Source organism: Panulirus ornatus, chromosome 6 (genome assembly GCF_036320965.1).
Source record: "Panulirus ornatus isolate Po-2019 chromosome 6, ASM3632096v1, whole genome shotgun sequence".
In the NCBI taxonomy this organism is placed as follows: Eukaryota; Metazoa; Arthropoda; class Malacostraca; order Decapoda; family Palinuridae; genus Panulirus; species Panulirus ornatus.
The window spans coordinates 15,538,883-15,544,882 of NC_092229.1; the positions used below are offsets into that span (position 1 = coordinate 15,538,883).

Genomic DNA, 6,000 nt, shown 5'->3' on the forward strand with positions numbered 1-6,000 from the left:
TCTTACGCAAGGCTTTCACAACTTCCTCTCTTTCCACCATACCCCTCGCCATGACCGCCTCACTTCGTCCCAAGCACGCCATGTTCGCCACCAATTATCTAACACGTCCAGTGGTCTTTTTACTACTCACTATCTCTCCTTCACGTCTTTGCCTATTATCATTTTTCCATCCATTCCTCCTAGTGTCTCCCCTATTTGTTCTCCCGTTATCCTCATGTTATTTACCATCCAAAAAACTTTCTTACTCTCTATAAAGTTCATTGACAGTCTCTCAGCCCATCTCTCATATGTCCTCGCTTTCAATTCTTGTCCTAGTATTCTAATCCCCTGCCGCTTTCTCTTGTAGCCTTCTTATCACTTGAACTCCTTCTGCAGTTTATGCAACTGACTTTTCTCTGTTCATAATGATTCAACGTCATCATTCAATCACTCACTAGCCTTTCTCTTGCGTCAACATCATATCTGCTGCCTCACGCCCTCCACCTTCATTTACCTTCATCCTCAGACCTTCTTCCACGCTTTCTCTCCTGGTCTCACTGCCCACCGTCCGTAGTTCCCTTCCTTACACAACATCTTCCACACACGTGTTATTTCCTCTTTTCCTCAACCCACCAAGAAAGGATAAGACATTCCACCTGTCGCCGCCTTCAGCACAGTCACATCCAACAACCTCTCCTGTGCATGCCCGTTGATTAACACACAATACAGTGATGTCCGATGACCCCAGACCTCAGTCATCCACATATAAATATGGCCTTTCGTAAAACATTGGATTCGTGATCCCAGTTCTTACCTCAGCACAAACCCCGACCAACTTGATCCCATTTTCATATACACCAGGACCCAAAGCCTGTCCTAGTTTTATCTTCAGTTGACATATTATTTCCTCCTGCTTTCAGATCCCCAGCACCAAGATTCGAACCCTTGCATGAACACATGGATACACTCGAGTTCCTCTTCCCAGAATGCACTCTTCACTCCTCACAGCACCAGGTGCATCAACATGAAATATCATCCACTCGTCGTAGGCAACTTTCATCCTCACCCATATCAAATCGTCCCCCTACACTCTTTAACACCGTCCCACAACTCCAATTTCATCAAAAGTCTCAACCACTCCTTCGCTCAGCCCTTTTCACAAACCCCAGACTTTACCCGGGATCACTCTCGTGTCATTCTACCTCCTTCCCCTACAGCTTTGCTCCATCCAAACACGGATCATCCAGGTTCTCCTCGTCAGCCATACCACATATCGCTCCCATTTTTTTTCTCACCCAGGTTCCAATAGCACCAATTCAAACACCATCGCCAAATCCTCACGTTGCTTCTTCTTCTGTTTTCCGAAGGTGTTTATACAGGAGGGGAGGGTTTCTAACTGCGTCAGTCACCATATGCGAGACATAGGAGGCACCTAAAGTGGTCTTCTAACCTCCCTCATGCGCACTAAGACCACCAGACCTCACGCACTACCGGGCCAGTATCATATGACCAGTGGAGAGTCGGTCGGCCGCTCCACCACACAACATTACGACACAGACGAGGCCCAGCTGTGGCAGCCTCCCTGGCCGAGCCTCTTGACCACGATGGCGACGGTATAACCATGAGATATGTATGGTTACCCGAGGTCAGGTCAAAGGCCAGGTCATCATGCCCAAGGGTCGTCCTCAGTGGTGGAGTCGTGTTCGAGGCGTTGATATTATGACCATATATTCAAGATCCTTTCAAGGCAGCTCGAAGTTTATATAGACCAAGTCGTATTTTAAAACAAGGAATCAACATTTAAAATCTGAACTTCCCTATCCGCAGTTTATGTCTGATGACGTCACAGTATTTCTGATCTGATGACGTTACAGTATTTCTGACGCACACCTGGACACGTCATCACACACCTGCTGGACGTTACTGAGGTAAACAAACAAGTGATTCTGGGGAACCTTGGTTCGAAACTTCAGCAAGTGAACCTCAAGTAAGACTCGCATGAATTATAATACTTATTGACATATGTCCCTTGTCGTCCTGTATTCATTCCTGATACACACACACACACACACACACACACACACACACACACGAATAAAGTACATGTGAGCACGTACTTTCATAGAACACACTATGCCCTCCAACAGCAGGGATTCGAACCCAGGACCTTTTGTATGTTAGTTGGGAGCGGTTAGCGTTCCCAACATACATGTGTATGTGGCCAACCCACCCACATACACATTAATATACATAAACGTCCACACATGCACATACACATACCTATACATTTCAACGTATACATATACATACACAGACATATACATATATACACGTGTACATATCCATACCTGCTGCCTTCATCCATCGTCGTCGCCACCCCGCCACACATGAAATATGTTCCTACCAGTCCACGGGGACATGAAACACGGTAAGTTCCCAAGCGCAATTTCGCGTAATAATGACATCATCAGGGGAGATACATGAAAGAAATTTAACAGTCAGCTGATACAGAACAAAGAGACGTAGCTAGGACGCCATTTGGTAAGCAAGTGAAACCACACTCAGAGAAACTCAAACCCACCTTGCCACCCCTCCAGTCACACAAAATCAGGGCAAAAGGACTGCACAAACCCACCACCATACATACAGCCACACAAACCCACCACCATACATACAGCCACACAAGCATAAAATACCACCTGTGAACACCCCCCCCCCCCTCCCCATGGAAAACACAATCACCAGTTCACATAAACCCACAATTCCACCCGCTAATTCATATAACATTCCAAAAAAAAAAAATAAATAAAAAGTGGTGCAATGATCATTATTGCTGACCATGATTCACGCGCGGGCCATCTAAATTCGAATCTTGGGCGCGAAATCGGCTCGCAGACACCCCAGGTGTTCGTCCTTCCAGGTGGGACCGATCAACAGATGGGTACCTGGCTTAGGCTGATGTGTGTGTGTGTGTGTGTGTGTGTGTGTGTTAACACCTATGAGTACATACATGGTATATATAGACAAGAGACGGGGCAACACGAGCATCAAACTCCCCTCCCGGAACACACAGATGACACAGACAGTGAACAGTTCTTCGAAATACGTAAGATAGAACATATGGAGAACATAAAGCGGTATCAAGAAACTTGTTCTTAAAAGGATGAAAGAAACACTTGTTCATGAAACCCCAGTGTGACGTCACCCACACAGACCACACCAGACCAGACGGTCACAACCAAGAGTGATGGTGAGCAGCCAACACAGACCACAGCACAGCACCCGTCCTAAGCACAAAGCACAGCACTGGTCCTGAGCACATGACACAGCACCCACCTTCACTATATATCACAGCACCTGTCCTGAGCACAAAGCAAAACACCCGTTTTGAGGACACATCATCCGTCCTGAGCACACAGCACAGCACCCGTCCTGAGCACACAGCACAGCACCCGTCCTGAGCACACAGCACAGCACCCGTCCTGAGCACACAGCACAGCAACCGTCCTGAGCACACAGCACAGCACCCGTACTGAGCACACAGCACAGCACCCGTACTGAGCACACAGCACAGCAACCGTCCTGAGCACACAGCACAGCAACCGTCCTGAGCACACAGCACAGCAACCGTCCTGAGCACACAGCACAGCAACCGTCCTGAGCACACAGCACAGCAACCGTCCTGAGCACACAGCACAGCACCCGTACTGAGCACACAGCACAGCAACCGTCCTGAGCACACAGCACAGCACCGGTCCTCAGCACACAGCACAGCACCTGACCTGAGCACACAGCACAGCATCGGTCCTGAGCACACAGCACAGCACCCGTCCTGAGCACACAGCACAGCACCCGTCCTGAGCACACATCACAGCACCCGTCCTGAGCACACATCACAGCACCCGTCCTGAGCACACATCACAGCACCCGTCCTGAGCACACATCACAGCACCCGTCCTGAGCACACAGCACAGCACCCGTCCTGAGCACACAGCACAACACCCGTCCTGAGCACACAGCTCAGCATCGGTCCTGAGCACACAGCACCTGTCCTGAGCACGCAGCACAGCATCGGTCCTGAGCTCACAGCACAGAACCCGTACTGAGCACACAGCACAGAACCCGTACTGAGCACACAGCACAGAACCCGTACTGAGCACACAGCACAGAACCCGTACTGAGCACAGATCACAACACCCGTTCTGAGCACAGAGCACAACACCCGTTCTGAGCACAGAGCACATCATCGGTCCTGAGCACACAGCACAGCACCCGTCCTGAGCACACAGCACAGCACCCGTCCTGAGCACACAGCACAGCACCCGTCCTGAGCACACAGCACAGCACCCGTCCTGAGCACACAGCACAGCACCCGTCCTGAGCACACAGCACAGCACCCGTCCTGAGCACACAGCACAGCATCGGTCCTAAGCACACATCACAGCACCCGTCCTGAGCACACAGCACAGCACCTGTCCTGAGCACACAGCACAGCACCTGTCCTGAGCACACAGCACAGCACCTGTCCTGAGCACACAGCACAGTACCCGTACTGAGCAGAGAGCACAACACCCGTCCTGAGGACACAGCACAGCACCCGTACTGAGTACACAGCACAGCATCGGTCCTGAGCACACAGCACAGCACCTATACTGAGCACACAGCACAGCACCTATACTGAGCACACAGCACAGCACCCATCCTGAGCACACAGCACAGCACCCATCCTGAGCACACAGCACAGCACCCATCCTGAGCACACAGCACAACACTGATCCTGAAGACACAGTACAGCACTCGTCTGTGCATACATTGTGTCCTGTGCACATACGAAAACACGCGTTCTGTGCACGCATGACGCCACACGCACTGTGCACACATGTAAATATATGTATTGCACACATGACAACACGCGCCCTATGGACATGTAATATGTTCTGTGCACACATGACAAAACTTGTTCTATCCACACATGACATGTGTCCTGTGCACATATGACACGAACCCTGTACACATATAACCTTTGTTCTGTGTATACTACAATATTTGTGCACACGTGACACGTGTCCTGAGCACCTAACACAACAGGATATGTCCTGTGCATGTGTATGACAATATGTGTTCCTGTGCACACGTGACAACACGTGTCCTGAGCACCTAGCACAACGCGTCCTGAACATTCATGACAACACGTGTCCTGTGCCCCCCCCATATCTTTGGCGTCAGCGAACCATATCCTCACACACACACACCAGAAACCTATAATCGCCCTCATTGCATATCTAATACATAGAAAAGGTAGAAAATAAAACTAACTAATGGTAGTTTAACATGAAATGGTTGTTAACCTAACCCTTGGATCACTATCGTATGTCGCATTGAAGTCGTTCGCATGTTATTAGTCTTAAATGAGACAATTGCGAAGAAAGTTCATCATACGGGGTTCCTCTACTTCACAATACATTTAAAAAGACACGTCGATTTAGTGTTTAGACTGACTTACCTATATAATATCCTTGTAAGACACTAGTAATTCCAAATGTACGTCCAAGTCTACTCAAATGACACTTCCGTCATAAGTCTTTCGGCGAAGGATCGCAAGAGAACAAAAACAGTTTACCACATCAACCGATTCATTGCCAGTAGGAAAGACTCTGGTCCCGGACACACGCACTCCGTCACCCGTCCCGCGTCACCCGTGGCGTCGCACTGGCAGGCCACTTCGGCCAGAGCCAAACATCATGTTGGTAACGCTCATGCCACTGTGACGTCACAACCCTGGCAACTCACACAACCGATTCCCATCTCTGATCATTACGCTAACATCTATGCATGTACGTCAATCTACACCTTCAAATTAGCAAGAGAGCAAACTAATCTATGGCATGATCTTCAGTTTAAAGTTCTATTTCGAGAATAAGACATGTTCAGGAAGTGCCACGAGAGATGGGGAAAAAAAAAAAGTGGGAGGGTTTATGCGTCTGGCAGCGAGTGCTGGGCAGCGGCGTCAATGTGCAGGAT

The 6,000-nt window shown here is 49.2% G+C and overlaps 1 protein-coding gene across 2 annotated transcripts in view; it reads right to left on the bottom strand.

The window, feature by feature from the left end:
* Positions 1-5,713, bottom strand: part of LOC139749084 (uncharacterized) — a 140,765-nt gene extending 135,052 nt beyond the window's left edge. Inside the window, exon 1 of one of the 2 annotated variants that reach the window (XM_071662611.1) lies at positions 5,483-5,713. The gene's annotated coding sequence lies outside the window, so the exon portion shown is untranslated. The remainder of the gene's footprint in view (positions 1-5,482) is intronic. The other variant, XM_071662610.1, reaches the window with a different exon arrangement.
* Positions 5,714-6,000: the final 287 nt, after the last annotated feature.